The 19,328-nt window shown below is 42.7% G+C and overlaps 1 protein-coding gene across 3 annotated transcripts in view; it reads right to left on the bottom strand.

Annotated features, from left to right (window-relative positions):
• slc45a4 (solute carrier family 45 member 4) overlaps positions 1-15,011 on the bottom strand; it is a 168,789-nt gene extending 153,778 nt beyond the window's left edge. For 2 of the 3 annotated variants that reach the window (XM_016992781.2, XM_062979961.1), the window contains exons 1-2: positions 14,844-15,011; positions 7,951-8,052 (exon numbers count right to left, since the gene is read on the bottom strand). The gene's annotated coding sequence lies outside the window, so the exon portion shown is untranslated. The remainder of the gene's footprint in view (positions 1-7,950; positions 8,053-14,843) is intronic. The other variant, XM_062979960.1, reaches the window with a different exon arrangement.
• Positions 15,012-19,328: the final 4,317 nt, after the last annotated feature.

Here is a 19,328-nt window from a genome sequence, read left to right as displayed (position 1 = left end):
TTTCCTCTTGTGAGTCCAATAAAACTAGAGAATTTGTTCCATCATCTCCTACCTGGAGGTGGCCCACAAAAACTGGAAACTCAAGGCCAGGCCCTCAGATCTGGCAACCGTAGCTGCCAGTTTAGCGTATGACCTGATTGACTTTCATAACAACCCATTTAACTCAGGAGTGGACAAGTGCACAAGACTGGGGCCAAATTTTGTCCTCAATAGATCACACATCTACATTCCACACAAGATCTAATTAAACAGCTTTGTTTGCACACTGTATCAATGCCTTGGTTTGGGTGGTAGGCTCAGATGACAGAGACTCCTGTATTTGTTCTCTATGCACCCGAAACCACAAACAACCAGGCTATACATTGCACTAAGCCACATGAAAAGGCAGCCATGCTCTGTTGGGGTGTCAACACGCTCGGAAGTGTTTTCCTTGACGTCATGCCAAGAGCAGAGCCAAGCAGGACAAGGGTCAATGCTCACTGGCAAAGCACATGCTTTGTACACAGAAAAACCCAACACCAGTTCCTGGGTGTATCTACAATGTAGAACTAATACAATTTGACACCACTTTAACTGCCATGGCTCAATGCTGTGGACTCCTGGGAGTTGTAGTTGGATGAGACACCAGCACTCTTTGGCATCGAAGGCTGAAGACCTTGTAAAACAACAATTCCTTGGATTTCATGGCAATGAGCCAGAGCCATGGCAGTCAAAGTATAATTGTTGTTGTTGTTAAAAAAGACCAAAGTATGCATCTTCCTATTGTCTTGCTGTGGCCAGATGGTGGCATAAGCCATCAGAGGTAACTAGCAAATAGGGTTGGCAGGGAAGAAGTGAATTGTCAGGGTTTTTTTTGTGCCAGGAGCAATTTGAGAAACCGCAAGTTGCTTCTGGTGTGAGAGAATTGGCCGTCTGCAAGGATGCTGCCCAGGGGATACCCGGATGTTTTGATGTTTTACCATCCTTGTGGGAAGCTTCTCTCATGTCCTTGCATGGGGAGCTGGAGCTGACAGAGGGAGTTCATCAGCACTCTCTCCGGATTCAAACTGGCAACCATCAGACCAGCAGTTCTGCCGGCACAAGGGTTTAACCCATTGCATTACTGCGGGCTCCTATTGACAGGTAATTCTGCAGTATTTCCTTGTTTACATTTTTCTTTATCTATTTGCTAAATTATATTGGGAAAAGACAGTACAGTTATATACATAACTTTCAACTGTCCCAATTTGGTATAGACACCCCTAATTAATCTTTGGCTATCCAACTTTTTGGGGTGCTTTTAGAATGCTGAAGTTCTTCCCATGTTCCACCATTAGCTACAGAACTATCTCAAAAGGATACAATGATTTGATTTTAATTCACTCCACTGTTGGGAGAGAAGACGGAATGGAAACATGCCCTTCCCACTGTGAAATATTGGGGGTCAGTATGTTTTTATGGCACCTGAAACCTCTATATCACCTACATTACCCTTTTGATGGTGAGGAACTTCACTTGAAAACTTCCAGCCGCAATCATTTACCCTTTAAAGAGATTGCAAAGCTATCTAACACAGTTTCCCATCAAATCACAGCCCTTTTTTGAGAACCAGAAGTAGATTTGCAGCCACTGCCAGGGACACAAAATTGGCCCTTGGTGTTTGTTGCTCGCCCACATGCACAGAGCCAAGCTCCAAATGGACACTTCTGGCCTCAGCCCTTCCCGCCAATATTTACAATGGACTGTCCTTTAAAGGACTAAAGGGGCCAGCTGGCATCAGGAACAAAAGAGAAGACCGCTGCAGGGAAATGACGATCAAGCTGTTTGCCTCTTTGGTTCTCTCCAAGCACACACTGAGAAGGCTAAAAATGGCCTGTGAGAGAGCAAAGCACTCCAGTGCCATTGGGAGCCTGGGTCAGGCCTGCTGCGTGAGGTTTCGGAGTTTAGAAAGTTCCCGGGGCCCAGCATAAAAGATCTTGACATGAAGCCAAGCTTGATCATCCCATGGAACCCTGGCCAGATGCCTCCAAAGCTGGGCTGGGAATCCTGTGGGTCATAGCAGCTCTTGGATTACAGCTCCCAGCATCCCTCACCATCCTCCGGCTAGCTAGGACTGGTAGTTCAATTTGATAAACACATCGTACCAGAAAAGAGAATGCAAGGACCATCTTCTCCAAACCTATGGCATATAGAAATATACAAGGACCTCCAACCCTCTCTAAGGCAATCAGTTCCACTGTTGAACAGCTCTTTCCTTCAAGATATTCTTCCTAGTTGTAATGTGAATCGGTTGGTTCATGTTCTAGTCTCTGGAGCAGAAGAAAACAAGCTCACTCCGTCTTGTACATGACATCACTTCAAATATTTAAAGATGGCTGTCATCGCACGTCTCAGCCTTCTCTTCTCCAAGCTAAACACACTCCTCATAAGTCTTATTTTGCAGAACATTTCTCACCCCAGCCAGTTTCAATCCTGAATTTTAAACTCATGTCTTGTGTCCACTGTATTTTAGTCATTCTTCTGTGTACTTTAAAACATGTATATCGTAGAAATACATTTTAATATGTGGATTTGATATAATGATTATGCATTTTTACCTATGAGCATTGAGGAGAGGCAGGTAAGAAATAAAATTATTATTACAGTAGAGTCTCACTTATCCAACCTTCACCCATCCAATGTTCTGTGTTATCCAACGCCGTCTGCCTTTTAGTAGTCAATGTTTTCAATACATTGCAATATTTTGGTGCTAAATTTGTAAATATAGTAATTACTACATAACGTTACCATGTATTGAACTGCCTTTTCTGCTGATTTTTTGTAACACATGATGCTTTGGTGCTTAATTTGTAAAATCATAATGTAATTTGATGTTTAATAGGCTTTTCCTCAATCCCTCCTTATTATCCAACATTTTTGCTTATCCAGTGTTCTGCCGGCTCATTTATGTTGGATATGTGAGACTCTATTGTAACATCATCATCATCATCATCATCATCATCATCATCATCATCTTGGTGGCCATCCTCTGAACATGTCCCAGTCTGTTGTCGAAAGCTTTCATGGCCAGAATTATTGGGTTGCTGTGCTGTATCTAGGCTGTATGGCCGTGTTTTGAGACCTCACAACTTCTGAGGATGTCTGTCATAGATGTGGGCAAAATGTCAGGAGAGAATGCTTCTGGAACATGGCCATACAGCCCAGAAAACTCACACCAACCCAATGTTCCAGTTTGTCAATATCCTTCTTCAACTGTGCTCCCCACAACTGGAGATCCACCTAATTCCTTTAATGGCACAGAAATACTGACTTAAGAGTCTCCTGCTGGGCTGGATATAGGTTAAAAATGTCTCACAATGTTACTCGAGTTCTGTGCAGCAAACACGGTCTTATGACACCCATGCAATAGTTATAGCCCTGTCTCTCCTGGCACACATCTAACTGGGAATGAATACTCTTTTGTAACCATGCATACGTCGGGTTCCCCAAACAAGATTCCCTGTGTGTTTTGGAATGACTTCCAAATACTCCCAAAGCACCCGAAGCAGAGTCAGTTCTACTTAGTACTTGGATGGGAGACTACCACACTTTAACTGCCAAGGCTCCATGGTATGGAATTATGGGAACTGTAGTTCGATGCAGCACCAATACGTTTTGGCCAGAGAAAGCTAAAGACCTTGTAAGACTGCAACTCCCATGATTCCATACCACTGAGCAATGCAATTAACAGTGGGGCTAAACTGCATTAATCCTACAGCGTAGACACTGCCTTCATCATGCAAAGAACTTTCCGGTTAGCTGTGCAGCTTGCTGCACTTTGCCAGTTAATTACATTAACACAAGAGCTGCAATTTGCAAAAAAAAACCAAAAAAAAAAAACTTAATTCCCAACCAGGAAAAAACATTATCTGCTGGTGTCTTTGACTCACTCACTTCAGAGAGTCAAGATTCCGTATTTCCAGAGTTTCATTCTGAGCTTCAGCTTCTCATTCATTTGATAGTCATGGCCAACCTACAGAGCCTCTGGTTCTTTGGCTGGATACACACCTGGAATCACTTCCAAATTAGCACAATTTCACAGAAGAGGATGTGATACACACTCTCAGACACACTCAAAGGCTGTCTTCCCACACCTGTGGGATGTGCTACTCAAACATTGTTGCATCTGTGACTGTGAGATGCCTGTTGTTAAAAGCAGCCAGCTTTACTCTTCCTGGCCAACTTGAGCCAAACATTCAAGCCACCTGTAAATATTCTCACTGACTCTGTTCTGATTGAGGGTTGCTGTGTGTTTCCCAGCCTGTATGGCCATGTTCCAAAAACATTCTCTCCTGACATTTGGCCCACATCTATGGCAGGCATCCTCAGAGCTTGTGAGATATATTGGAAAAAATTGAGCAAGGAAGATTTATATATTTGTGGAAGTTCCATGGTGGGAGAAAGATCTCTTGTCTGTTGGAGGCCAGTGTGAATGTTGTAATTTAATCACCATAATAATAATAATAATAATAATAATAATAATAATAATAATAATAACAACAACAACAACAACAACAACAACAACAACAACAGGAAAAACTCAGGACCTCAAGGCTATCAGGACCTCAAGATTGAACTTCAAAGACTCTGGCAGAAACCAGTGCAGGTGGTTCCGGTGGTGATGGGCACACTGGGTGCCATGCCAAAAGATCTCAGCCGGCATTTGGAAACAATAGACATTGACAAAATTACGATCTGCCAACTGCAAAAGGCCACCGTACTAGGATCTGCACGCATCATCCGAAAATACATCACATAGTCCTAGACACTTGGGAAGTGTTCGACTTGTGATTTTGTGATACAAAATCCAGCATATCTATCTTGTTTGCTGTGTCATAATAAAATAATAAATTTATTTCTGTATGCCACCTCCATCTCCCTAGCAGGGGACTTGGGGTGGCTCACACTGGGAACAAGCCCAATATAATCACATAAAATCATAAAATAACAATTTAGACATCAGACAACACAATTTAAAAACAATTTAAACAGGTCATGGTTAAAATCGGCATAGTTAAAATGTTAAACAATCACCCAGTCATTAAAGGTCCAATATAGGATAACATCTGGGCAATAATCAAAACTGATTTAGGGATTAGTATTACACCTTGATTAGCATTACTGGCCTTGTAAACTTCATGTCCTGGCTTCTTCCTGCCTGAGGGAATCCTTTTTTTGGAGGCATCAGCTGCCCCTGATTGACTCATGTCTGGAATTCCTCTGTTTTCAGAGTGTTGTTCCTTATTTACTGTTATGATTTTGGAGTTTTTAAATAATGGTAGCCAGATTTTGTTCATTTTCATGGTTTCCTTCTTTCTGTTGAAGTTGTCCACATGCTTGTGGCTTTCAATGACTTTGCTGTGTAGCTAATCACCTTAATTAGCATGTAATTGCCTTGCAGCTCAAGGCCTGGCTAATTGCTGCCTGGGGGAATCCTTTGTTGGGAGGTGTTAGCTGGCCCTGATTGTTTTGTGTATTGAATTACTCTGTTTTCTGAATGTTGTTCTTTATTTGTTGTGCACTTTTTAGATATTTTTTAAAATTACTGCTAGGCCTTTGATTTTGCTTCTTTTTTTAACTTGAGTGATGGTTGGAGTTTTTCTGAAGGTATCTATCAGTGTGTGTAAGTTTTCTGTAAACTGTGATGGCTTCCTGGCTTGGATCTGCTTGTTATTGGAAAGCTTTGGCACTTTGGCATCTGGACTTAATTCTTAATACAACTTGTGGCCCAATGTGTCATAAGATGACATTTTTCTTCTTGTGACTTTCTCATTAACTTTCATTCCTTGCAACTGGTAAAGGATCTTAAGTTAGTGGACTATCAAGTCCTGACTATGAAACTCATTTCCCCCTTTTGAATGGTTTTTGTTCCCACTCTTGAACGTGATCTTTATGCTCCAAATAGTCAATCGGACTGCATTTCTCGAGACAGAGTTTTGAGACATTTATGCACTTTAGGTTAATTAGATCCAGCCCCCGAGCTGAACGAAGGAAGGGTTGGAGGAGACTCTGAATAATACATCGATGAGAAAATGACTCTTAGCGAAATGGAACAGAACATCCAGCTCCTTCAGAAACTTGTAAATTAATGGGAAGTTCAGAGAGAATGCATTACGACGGGAGATAATTGGGATGCCAAGTTGCGAGCGAGACTGCGGACGACCTGAAGATAAATTCTTTCCATAAAAGAAAATGCCAAGAATATAACTCTTCATTCTGTAGATCAGATCAGCTCAGGACAAAAATAAGAAGAATGGCAGAAGCGAATGGGATCAAGGCATCAAGTTGTTGATATAATAGTGCCTTGGTAATGAGCCTTAGGCACTTCTTGCATAAAGACTTCAATGTGGACTTGTCAGGAGCTTCCAGGTCACAGGGACCGAGAGATCAGTGTCAGGGAACAAACACATTTTGAATGCAGAAAATCTTAAGTTCAGTTTCTGGCATCTCCTGATAAGAAAGATTGGCTTGGAGAGTTCTTGCAAGCAACAGTTGCAGGAGATAGCCTGGGGCTTGGTATAAGGCAATGTTGGAATTTCCCACAATCCCATATGGAGGGAACATTAGAAACCAGAGGGAAAATTTCTCAGTGTCTTATTGAATAATAATTAAAATAATGGGGTTGTTGTATGTTTTCCGGGCCATTTTCCAGAAGTATTCTCTCTTGACGTTTCACCCACATCTATGTCAGGCATCCTCAGAGGTAGTGAGGTATGGAGAAACTAAGCAAGGAAGGTTTATGTATCTGTGGAAAGTCCAGGGTGAGAGAAGAACAACGGAAAGGAGGAAACCATGAAAATGAACAAAATCTGGCTATCAGTATTAAAAAACTCAAAAATCAGAACAGTAAATAAGAAGCAACACTCTGAAAACAGAGGAGTTCCAGACATGAATCAACCAGGGGCAGCTAATGATTCTGAACAAAGGATTCCTTCAGGCAGGAAGAAGCCAGGAGATGAAGCTATTCAATGGTAATTAAGGTGATTAATTATAACATTTACATTGGCCTCCAACTGACAAGTGTTCGTCTCTCACCCTGGACTTTCCACAGATATATATAAATCCTTCATCCACAAGTGACACCGAGTGCTGTACTTCCTCATTCCTTTCCACGTGCTGCTGGCAGTTTTATGGTGTTGTAAATTAGTTAAATTAGCCTCCCGCATAAAGCGTACCTAAATTTCCTAGTTGACAGATGCAACTGTCTTTTGGGCTTCTTAGGTAAACAGAAAGCTGGGCTATTTAATGGTTGGGGGCTTAACCGACCCGCGCTTCGAACTCATGACCTCTCAGTAGTGATTTATTGCAGCTGGTTACTAGCCAGCTGCGCCACAGCTCGGCCCATTATTATTATTATTATTATTATTATTATTATTATTATTATTATTATTATTTGAAACACAAGTAGTAGTAATAATAATAATAATAATAATGTTGTGTCTGACATTCTGACAGCTGATTTACTGATCATCAGAGCTTCTACAGGAATTTTTTTTTTCATGTCAGGAGCAACCGGAGGAATGATCGTTTCTGGTTGAAAGCAATTCCTCAGGATTTTAGATGGGATTTTTAACCCTACTTGTGTTCTCTCCAAGTGCTGAGCAGGCTTGACCCTGTTTAGCTCCCCAAAATTAGGAATTTTCATAACATTTTAAGAGCTAGAAGGGACCATAAGGGCCATCTAGTCCAACATCCTGGCAAACATCAGCAAGAACATCCCTGCCCCTCATGGCAGGCAAGTCTTGGGTAATTTTGTGGTAAAAATGGCCCTGAATGCTGTATGCGAATTGCATCACACACAATCATCCTGTGGCTGCCTTTTGACACACTTGAGCTTCAAGATGCTGCGTGGCTACGTGGTTTGACATTCATCTGCAAAAGCAGTACAAGCTGTGTGGCTAAAGCTTCTTCATGCTGTTTGTTAATTTTTACCTGTATTATAGCAGATCAGTACCTTCTTGAGCTTGAAGCCAACTTTTCTTGGCAGCGGGAAGAATGCCGCAGCAGGTACACGGCGGGGTCATCAACATTCCCCTGGATTCAGACAAAACAAAAAGAACAAGTTGGCATGAGCTTCCAAACATTCCTGATGTTAGATGTTTTTTTAAAAAAAAAAAAAATTACAGAGACTCTACAGAGCATTTCAGATCTTGGAATCTTCCTCTAAATGTCATCCATCTCTTGATATATGTCAACTGGAGATTTTTGGTTCTTGTCTGCCTTGTTGTTCTGGCTGTCAGGAATGTGAAAGACCATGCTGACAGTCTGTTAACAAAGCAATTGGCGGTGGTTAAAGAGTATCAGTTGAACACAGATGTTAATTTCTGATTTTATGATGTGGCTAAGGGTTTCATCACACAATGCAGACACACCATCATTGAAGCTGGACTGTCCCTATCACATGACACCACGTGTATCCCATTATTGGGTGGCCTTCCCCCCTCCAATTATTCATACATCGCTACCTCCCCATTCCACCACATTTGTAGTACTACCTACTGTAGTGTAAGTAGTCTCTTCTGCTTCTATGTCAACATGACAAACCGTAAGTCATGGACCAGAGGTTGAACATGGGTCAACAGAATGGTGCAGCAGCTAATACCATTCTGGGTTGCATGTATGGAAGTCATGGTCTTACTCAATTCTGCTTTAGTCAGACCTCACCTGAAATAAGTGTTTAATTCTGGGCACCACAAGTCAAGAAGGATATGGACAAGATGGAACGTGTCCAGGGAAGGTGTAATGAAGTATGAATTTTTGGTTTACAGATGTTATGTTTAATTGTGTGTTTGTGTTTTAAAAGGGTAAGTATTACAGTTATTGCATCTCAGCACTCAGAGGCTGGTTGCCATGGAGAAGTAGGCGGAGCCAACTGCCGTTTTGTTGAAGAAGTGCAAAGTTTAAAAAAGGGATTCAGTCTGTGCTCTGATGAGGCACAGGGAAGACTGATCCTAGGTTGAGGGGATCAAGGAGACTCAATTGTTCATTTTGAGTCGGTTTAAAATAAGTTTTGTGACTTATTTAATGTAGTCTGTGTCCTGGTAAGGAACAGAGAATCTGTGATCATATATCACGGGTGACTGCGGTTTAAAAGTAGCAGAGAATGAAGTTCTAACTACTTTAAGTAAAAGAAGTGATACTTTAGGGAGTTTGATTCACATCATTCTAGTATTGTAACTGTTAATAAAAGTGCCTCTAAGTGAGAAAAAACATTGTAACCAGTAAGCTCTGTGCCTGAATAAACTTGTTATTGTTCCTCCAACATCTAAGCCTCTGTCGCATATATTATAAACCAAGTTGCGTTACCATCTAAAGTGAATAAGAAGAAGAAAGAAAAAAAAGAAGTAAAAGGTCTACTCTCTGAGTCTTTGGGGGTTGCATCTTTGCAGAAGGGTGGACAAAATTATGAAAAACTTGAAAGCTGACCCTATGAGGAGCAGCTTGGGAAGTTGGATATGTTTAGCTTGGAGAAAAGAAGGCTGATAGGGGACATAATAGTGATGTTTAAATATGTCAAAGGATGTCACATTGAGGAGGGGGAACTTGGTTTTCTGAGACTCTGGAGACTACAATATGGAGCAATGGATTCTAATTTCAGAAAAAAAGTCCACCAAAACGTTAGGAAGAACTTCTTGATGATAAGAGTTGTTTGACAGTGAAATATGGTGCCTGTGTGTGGTGGAATTTCTTTCCCTGGAGGTGTTTAATCAGAGGCTTGAAGGCCATCTGTCAGGGGTGCTTTTACTACATGAAAGGGAGTTAGATTGGATGGTCCTTGAGGTCTCTTCCAACTCTAGACTTTTTATGACTCATCAACCTCCTGACATCCAAACGCAGCGTATAAATAAAGCAATTTCTGAGAATACTCATGGCTTACAACCATTCAGTCTCTGGCACTATTCTGTGTATTTGCATGTTTCCTGGAATTTATGATCTTTTGAAGAGCTACCTTTAACAGTTCATTGTTTCATCTCTTTTGAGCTTTGATTATGGACTAATGGCTTTGTGCAATGACTTCTAGATGACCTGAGAACTTGTGCTTGTCTTTATCTTCCTGAATTACCTGGTCAGGACCTGGACCAGACTGAATTCCTTGAAAGTATGTAGCTCCGAATAGTATGTCTCTTTGGACACTTGCTGCCTATAGACCCAAGACAGAAGATCCATTACAGATGGTGGCATCAACTACTGTTGTATCCATGGCAAGAGCTGTTTGACAGTGAAATATACTGTTTGAGTTTGGTGGAGTTTTCTTCTCTGGAGGATTAAAACAGAGGCTGAATGGCAATCTGTCAGTAGGACTTGGGTTGTGTGTTCCTGTCTGGCAGAAAGGGGTTGGAATCAATGGCTTTTGTGGTCCCTTCCAACTCTTCTTTCCCCCCTCCAACACATGCCTCCCAACGTGGTTGCTTTGCATTTTATCATATACCGTGTTTCCCTGAAAAAAAGACAGTGTCTTATATTAATTTTTGCTCCCAAAGTTGTGCTAGGTCATATTTTCAGAGGGTGTCTTATTTTTCCATGAAGAAGAATTCACATTTATTGTTGAACAAAATAAATGAACATTTATCATGTATTGTACAGTGGTTGTCATCACAAACCAGCATAGCCAGACAAACTGTAAATCTTATCAAGAATTTCTTGTTATTATCATTATTTCCATGTACAACAATCTATGGTACATGCATTTACTGATCCTGCATGCTCTGTTGTTCTGTTCGGCGGGCATGCTTCCAAACAAAAACTTTGCTAGGTCTTACTTTTGGGGGAGGCCTTATATTCAGCAATTCAGCAAAACCTCTACTAGGTCTTATTTTCAGGGGATGTCTTATTTTTGGGTAAACATGTATATATGATTTTAAAAATACATCAATGAGCCACATATTATTTATTTTATTTATTTATTTACAGTACAGTGTTCCCTCACTATTTTGCGGTTCACTTTTTGCGGATTCGCTGTTTTGCAGTTTTTCAATAAACTCTAAAAGACTACTATAAATCATAAAAATTACAATTTACAGCCTAAGGAAGGGAGGAAGGAGAAGCCAAAGGGAGAGAAAAGGAGCCCAAGCGACAACAGGAGAAGGAGACGATTTATCAACACACGATTGGTTGATAAAGACTTAAAACAGTGTATAACTACTAAAATAATGTATAAATATTAAAATAAATATAGTGTCCCTACTTCACGGATTTTCACTTATTGCGGGTGGTCCTGGAACCTAACCCCAGTGAGAAGTAACTGTATTTATATTCCGCCCTTCTTTCTCACCCTGAAGGGGACTCAGGGCGGATCACAATGTACACATACATGGCAAACATTCAATGCCATATGAACATAGAGACAGACAAAGAGGCAATTTAACCTTCTCCAGTTTCCAGCTTCCTGAGGGTCTGCTTGATTCCAGGCACAGGGGGAGCAGCTGCTTCATTATCCACTGTGACACCGAGTCCTTGGATACTTCCTCAAACGCTGCTGGATGATTTTTATGGTGTCGTAAATTAGTTAAATTAGCCTCCCCACATAAGTGGTACCTAAATTTCCTACTTGACAGATACAACTATCTTTCGGGTTGCTTAGGTCAACAACGAGCAGGGCTATTTTTAAATTTTAATTGTTGGGTGCTCACTCCAACACGGGCTGGCCTCGAACTCATGACCTCTTGGTCATAGGGATTTATTGCAGCTGGCTACTAACACAGCCCGGCCCCTATTATACTGAGTGGGGAGTAGTGCAGGAAGGAGAAGTTTTGTGGCTGTGAAGAATCTGATTCCAAAACCAGATTGGCAAATCAGTGCAATTGAGTTACTAAAGAAAGGTGCAATATCAAAGGTGCTTGGCTCAGTATGTATTCATTATCTCTGCTATTGTGGAATAGAGGATGGGTTGATAAAGTCTCTTCTTTCACCAAGGACAGCCATGACAGGACAAACATGTACCTGAAGAGATTGGCAGGTGGTTTCAGGTCACACTTCAAAGGAGCTCTCCAAGGTACTGATATGATCTAGTGGCTTCAAAAGCTCCTCTAAAACCAAGGCTGAAATCCAGAGTGGATCCACTGCCCTGCTGACTTGGAAGCGTCAGCCATCACTGACTGAAACCTGCCTCTGTTTGAAATGTCGTCCAATCCAAAGGCATATTTGCACTACACAGATGTCTATCAGCTTGTTTTGCTGGTGGAGTCTCTGGTGGCGCAGCATGTTAAAGTGCTGAGCTGCTGAACTTGCGGACCCAAAGGTTGCAGGTTCGAATCTAGGGAGCATAGTGAGCACCCGCTGTTAGCCCCAGCTTCTGCTAAACTAGTAGTTTGAAAATATGCAAATGTGAGTAGATCAATAGGTACTGCTCCGGCGGGAAGGTAACGGCGCTCCATGCAGTCATGCTGGCCACATGACCTTGTAGGTGTCTACGGACAACGCCGGCTTTTTGGCTTAGAATGGAAATGAGCACCAACCGCCAGAGTCGGACACGACTGGACTTAATGTCAGGGGAAAACCTTTACCTTTTACTTTTGCCCTTCAAGTGTCTCTCTATTTCCCTCTTTAAAACAACCATGGGCTTCTCATGTGAAAAACCTCTTGACATGCAATGTTATTCTTCCTCTAAGAATAAGAGATGGGGCAATATAACCTTGACCATTTCTCAAAGATTAAAAATATTAGTGCCACAGTTTTGCATAGAAACCCAAGTATTTATTACTCTATTTGTCTATAGTGGTACACATTGCAAGATCCTTTGTCTTCCATGGGTTTTTTTTAATCCTAGTAATACATACATATCATTTTAATGTTAACCCTGGGGACATTTTTAATCCTCAGGGTCATGTTTTTATTGCAAAAACCACACAAAACTAGACCTATAAAGTAGAATCATTGCAGTAGTAAATAGTTTCTTGGATATTTCAGCCACTTGACATGCAAAGTTTCTTTTTCTTTATTTTTACTGGTGAAATAAATTTATTAAAATATTTATACCCTGCCTTACACGAAAAGTTCTCAGGGCAGCATGCAATGAATTAAAGTGATTTAAAACAATCCAGCAGTGTTTAAACATTTATGGGGAACAGCAGTGGGCAGTGGATACTCCTTCTTTGGTGGTCTTTACCTAGAGCAGGGGTCCCCAAACTAAGGCCCGGGGGCCGGATGCGGCCCATCGAACCCATTTATCTGGCCCCCACGGCACAAGGGCAGAAGAGGGTTGGGCTAAATGACCCAAGGGGTCTCTTATTCTCTTACAACTTTTATTATTATTATTATTATTATTATTATTATTATTATTATTATTATCATCATTATTATTATTGAGGCTGGGTGGCCATCTGTCAGGGGTGCTTTGCTCGTGCTTTTGGTGCACAAAAGCAGAAGGGGTTTGGACTAAATGGCCCAAGGGGTCTCTTCCAACCCTCTTTATTATTATTATTAACATTGAGGTTGGGTGGCCATGTGCCAGAGGTGCTTTTGATGCACAAAGGCAGAAGGGGATTGGACTAAATGGCCCATGGGGTCTCTTCCAACCCTCTTTATTATCATTATTATTATTATTATTATTATTATTATTATTATTATTATTATTATTATTATTAACATTGAGGTTGGGTGGCCATCTGCCAGAGGTGCTTTTGATGCACAAAGGCAGAAGGGGATTGGACTAAATGGCCCATGGGGTCTCTTCCAACCCTCTTTATTATTATTATTAACATTGAGGTTGGGTGGCCATCTGCCAGAGGTGCTTTTGATGCACAAAGGCAGAAGGGGATTGGACTAAATGGCCCATGGGGTCTCTTCCAACCCTCTTTATTATTATTATTAACATTGAGGTTGGGTGGCCATCTGCCATAGGTGCTTTTGATGCACAAAGGCAGAAGGAGATTGGACTAAATGGCCCATGGGGTCTCTTCCAACCCTCTTTATTATTATTATTATTAACATTGAGGTTGGGTGGCCATCTGCCAGAGGTGCTTTTGATGCACAAAGGCAGAAGGGGATTGGACTAAATGGCCCATGGGGTCTCTTTAAATATGGGTGTCCTATATGACATTGCCCACTTGTCAATGAACCTGGCTCCTCACATACAGAGCTTGGATGCATCTACACTGTAGAACTGATGCAGTTTGTTGTCGAAGGCTTTCATGGCCGGGATCACAGGGTTGTTGTATGTCTTTCGGGCTGTGTGGCCATGTTCCAGAAGTATTCTCTCCTGACGTTTCACCCACATCTATGGCAGGCATCCTCAAAGGTTCCATACCTCACAACCTCTGAAGATGCCTGCCGTAGATGTGGGTGAAACGTCAGGAGAGAATACTTCTGGAACATGGCCATGCAGCCCGGAAAACACAACAACCCTCCGATGCAGTTTGTCTAATTGCAATGGCTCGATGCCATGGGATCCTGGGAGCTGCAGTCTTACAAGGTCGCAGCCTTCTTTGCTGATGCTTCACCACATTAACAACCCCCCAGGATTCCATAGCGTTGAGCGATGGCACTTTAAAGTGGTGCCAAACTGCGTTAGTTCTAAGGTGCAGATGCAGCCTGTTATACAACCCATATCTGGAGCGCCAGGGTGATCGCTTTCCTCTCTCTCTTTTTAACAGCTGGGTCTCTTGGATGCCTTGTGTTGGAAGCCTAATTGTCGGGTTATCCCCTACATCCGATTTCAGGATTTTTTAAAAAATGGGGTGTCTCTCTTTCCTGAGTGCTTTGAAAATCCAAATACCGAGCGCGCTCCCGCTTGCCTTCCTGGGCATGAGCCTTGGATGGGCTGCTCTTGGCTCAGCCTTGGCTTCTCTCCCTCGTTTCCCCCCTCCAAGCAATGCCCGCTTCCTTACCTTCAAGACCAGGCTCTGGGTGAAGAAATGGGGCGCCCAGCCCTCCCCAAATCCCCCCTTTCTCCTTCCTTCCTTCCTTCCTGCTTCTCTCAGCATCCTTTTGCAGGCAGCGGGGCTGGGACCTCCTTGGAGGAGGAGGAGGAGGATGCTGGCTCTCTCTCTCTCTCTCTCTCTCTCTCTCTCTCTTTCTCCTCCTCCTCTGCTGCCTGCTGGATGAGATCAGCGCACATTAGGGGCTGTGTGTGTGTCTTTGTGTGTGTGAGTGTGTGTGCAAGAGGAAGGGGATGCTCAATGCCCGCGCCAGGCTCCGAAGCCCCCTCCTCCCTTGGCTTCATCCTTGCAGGAGACTCCAAAACCTCCCCAGAGGAGAGGAAGCAGAGCCTGGCATTTTAACAAAATCCGCTCATTGGGCCACACAAGCAATGCCACAAGCAAAATAGCTGGTTTGTTGCTCCACAAAGCTCCCATAAACCCATAGTTTGCTGGGGCAATACTTCTCAGCCTTTCCCAATACTTAAGACAGCCTTGGGCAAGCTTCAGCCCTCCGTGTGTTTTGGACTTCCACAATTGCAAGGTCACAACAACATCTGTTATAGAACTCCAATATGCCAATGATAACATAGACTGTGCCCATTCAGAACACCCACTCTAAACACCTTTGCAGAAGCATACGCAAAACTCAGTTTCTCATCGAACATTGAAGGAGCCTCCAAAGAGCAGGGGTCCCCAAACTAAGGCCCGGAGGCCGGATGCGGCCCTCCAAGGTCATTTAACTGGCCCCTATCCTAAACTTTAGACTTAGGGTTGACTTAAGTCTACATGGTCTTTGGAGGTCTCTTTGCTTACCTATGGTCTTATGAGATCATCTAGATGGTCTTTGAAGGTCTCATTGCTTAGCTACGGCCTTATAAGACCAGCTAGAGGGCTTTTGGAGGTCCCTTTCCTTACCTATGGTCCCATGAGACCATCTAGATGGCCTTTGAGGGTCCCTTTCCTTACCTATGGTTTTGTGAGATTGTCTAGATGGCCTTTGGGGGCCCCTTTCCTTACCTATGAGGATTTGAGGATTCTGGATGAATGGATTTTAATCTTGGACATTCTTAAATTTTTTATATAACGTGTTTTTATTTTGTAATGGTATCTGTTTTATATGAACTGTTGTTTTGTAGATTGTTTTATATAAATTGTTGTTTTTACATTGTTTTTAGGTATTGAATTTTTGCCTATTTACTGTAAGCCGCTTTGAGTCTCCTAGGAGAGAAAGGCGGGGTAAAAGTAATGTAAATAAATAAATAAATAAATAAATATGGTCTTATGAAAACATCTAGATGGTCTTTGAGGCCCCTTTCCTTATCTATGGTCTTCTGGTGGCCTTATGATATCATCTAGATGGCCTTTGGGGGCCCCTTTCCTTACCTATGGTCTTATGAAACCATCTAGATGGCCTTTGAGGGTCCCTTTCCTTACCTATGCTCTTATGAGACCATCTAGATTAGTCTTGGAGGTGTCTTTGCTTACCTATGGTCTTATGAGATCATCTAGATCAGGGGTCCCCAAACTTAGGCCCTCCAAGGTCATTGACCTGGCCTCTGTCCTAAACTTTAGACTTAGAGTTGACCTAAGTCTGAAATGCCTTGAAGGCACACAACAACAACAATCCTAATTTTGGACTATTTCATCCTAGTCCAGCCCTCCAACAGTCTGAGAGACTGTGAATCGGCCCTCCACTTAAAAAGTTTGAGGACCCCTGGCGTAGAGGATTAAAGCCTTGTAACTTGAAGGTTGGGTTGCTGACTTGAAGGCTGCCGGGTTCGAATCCCACCCAGGGAGGGTGCGGATGAGCTTCCTCTATCAGCTCCAGCTCCATGCGGGGACATGAGAGAAGCCTCCCACAAGGATGGTAAAACATCAAAACATCCGGGGGTTCCCTGGGCAACGTCCTTGCAGACGGCCAATTCTCTCACTCCAGAAGCAACTCAGGTTGCTCCTGACACGAAAATAAATAAATAAAATGGAACATCGAAAAAATTAAAGTGCTCTTCCAGCAGGCATCATCCCACCCCTCTGCAATGCCAGGAATACAGCTTAATGGTGTAATGTTAGAAAATGTTGATCATTTCCTCTCCCTTGGCAGCCACCTCTCCACAAAAGTCAACATTGACACTGAAATATAACTTGGGCTGAGCTCTGTGAGTGAAGCATTTCTTCGAATGAAGCAGAGTGTTTGAGGATCGGGACATCCGTAGGGAGACCAAGGTGCTTGTGGATAAAGATATTGTCCTCCCAACCCTGTTATATGCCTGCAGAACGTAGACTGTCTACATACGTCACACTCAATTATTGGAACGATTCCATCAGCGTTGCCTTCTAAAAATCCTGCAAATCTCTTGGGAAGACAGGCAGACAAGTGTCAGCATGCTGGAAGAAGCAAAGACAACTAGCACTGAAGTGATGCTCCTACTCCATCAACTTCTCTGGACTGGCCACGTTGTCCGAATCACAGTCTCCCAAAGCAGTTACTATACTCTCCATGTGAATGGAAAATGGAATGTTGGTGGACAGGAAAAGAGTTCTAAAGATGGGCTTAAAACTAACCTCAAAAACTGTGGTATAGACACTGAGAACTGGGAAGCCCTGGCCCTTGAGTGCTCTAACTGGAGGCCAGCTGTGACCAGCAGTGCTGTGGAATTTGAAGAGGCACGAATGGAGGGAGAAAGGGAGAAACGTGCCAAGAGGAAGGCGAGTCAAGCCAACCCTGACCGGGACCACCTTCATTCTGGAAACTGATGTCCTCACTGTGGAAGAACATGCGGGTCAAGAATAGGGCTCCACAGTCACCTACAGACCCACCACCAAGACACTACACTTGGAAGGCCATCATACTCGGACAATGAGGGATTGCCTAAGTAAGTAAAGTAAGTCTAACCCTGTTAGGTATAGCTCAAGATCATAGCTTTCTAGACTTGAGTCCTATGAATAAGAGACTTCCAAGTCATCCTGTTAATCAAGGTGACCTCAATCTAAGGTTATTCTATGAATGAGAGACCGCCAAGCCACCCTGCTCAGGGCTTCAAACTCAGGGCCATAGCTTCCTTGATTGAAAATGAGACATTCCACTTCTAACATGGTCTTCCTCTTTTCTCATTCTCTTCGACCTTTGAGACATGGTTTCTCATGATTGCTACAAAGTCTAATACTCTTCATTTAGTCAAATTTGGCTTCTAAGGAAATTTCAGGCTTGAGTTATTCTGTCTTTTTTTGGCAGTTCATGGCAGAGTTCTATTTGTATGTAAACACTGACTATTAAGGACCGGGCTGTGGTGCAGCTGGTTAGTAGCCAGCTGCAATAAATCACTACTGACCGAGAGGTCATGGGTTTGAACCAGCCTGGGTTGGAGTAAGCTCCCAACCATTTAATAGTCTAGCTTGCTGTTGACCTAAGCAGCCAAAAGACAGTTGCATCTGTCAAGTAGGAATTTAGGTACCGCTTATGCGAGGAGGCTAATTTAACTAATTTATAATGCCATAAAATCTCAAGTAGCGTGCGGAAGAATGAGAAAGTATTCCATCAAGGACTTGGTGTCACAAGTGGATGGTGAAGCGGTAGCTCCCCCTGTGGCCGAAATCGAGCATATCTCATGAAGCCAGAAGCTGGAACGTTAAATTGCCTCTGTGTCTGTCTATATGTGTTTATCTATACATGTTGTATGTCTAATGGCATCGAATGTTTGCCATGTATATGTGCATTGTGATCTGTCCTGAGTCCCCTTCGGGGTGAGAAGTGTGGAAAATAAATATTGTAATAAATAAATTCTCAGATCTTTGTCTGCACCTGGCATTCAGAAATACACATGAAATATTTTGAGGGCCCAGAATAGCATTATTTTCAAGGCAGGTGTCAAGAATACCATCATTTTCAAGGCAGGGAAATTATTCTGGTGACTTAGAATTGGAATATGGAAAGCCACAACTTTAACCTGTGGCTTGTTCCCAAAGTCACTAGCATTCAAGGGTAGAATATGACATGAGATCTCTCCAATCAATGTGCCATGCTTGGTGCAACTGGCCATATCACGTTGGCTTATTAAAATGCCCTGAGGTTCTCCAAGTCAACTTGGCCAGGATGGTAGTTTTTAAGGGAGTAGCCATGTTTGTCTCTTGCAACAATAACAAAAACATGTGGCCAGGAGTTGACCGAAGGAGTGTTCCTTCCTGATCAATAACTGGCTGCCAAACTGGATTTGCTTCTGGACGTCAGTGTCTGCTAAGGAGCAGCTGCACCCACCCAAAAGGAACACAAGCAAGACACTTCCAGGGCATGCGGAAACACGACAGAGCCACAATTTCTGCATGGTTGTCTAGGGAGGAGAGGTTGACCACATTGCCTTATGCTCCAAAACAAAGCAGCACGTGGCTTTTGCCTTCACTGGGTGGGTGTATCAGCAGACTGGCACGAAATAGAAAGCGTCAGGAACTAGCTTTGAT

The sequence above is a fragment of the Anolis carolinensis genome, chromosome 4 (assembly GCF_035594765.1).
Source record: "Anolis carolinensis isolate JA03-04 chromosome 4, rAnoCar3.1.pri, whole genome shotgun sequence".
NCBI lineage: Eukaryota > Metazoa > Chordata > Lepidosauria > Squamata > Dactyloidae > Anolis > Anolis carolinensis.
This window is presented reverse-complemented; position numbering and strand designations above follow the sequence as displayed.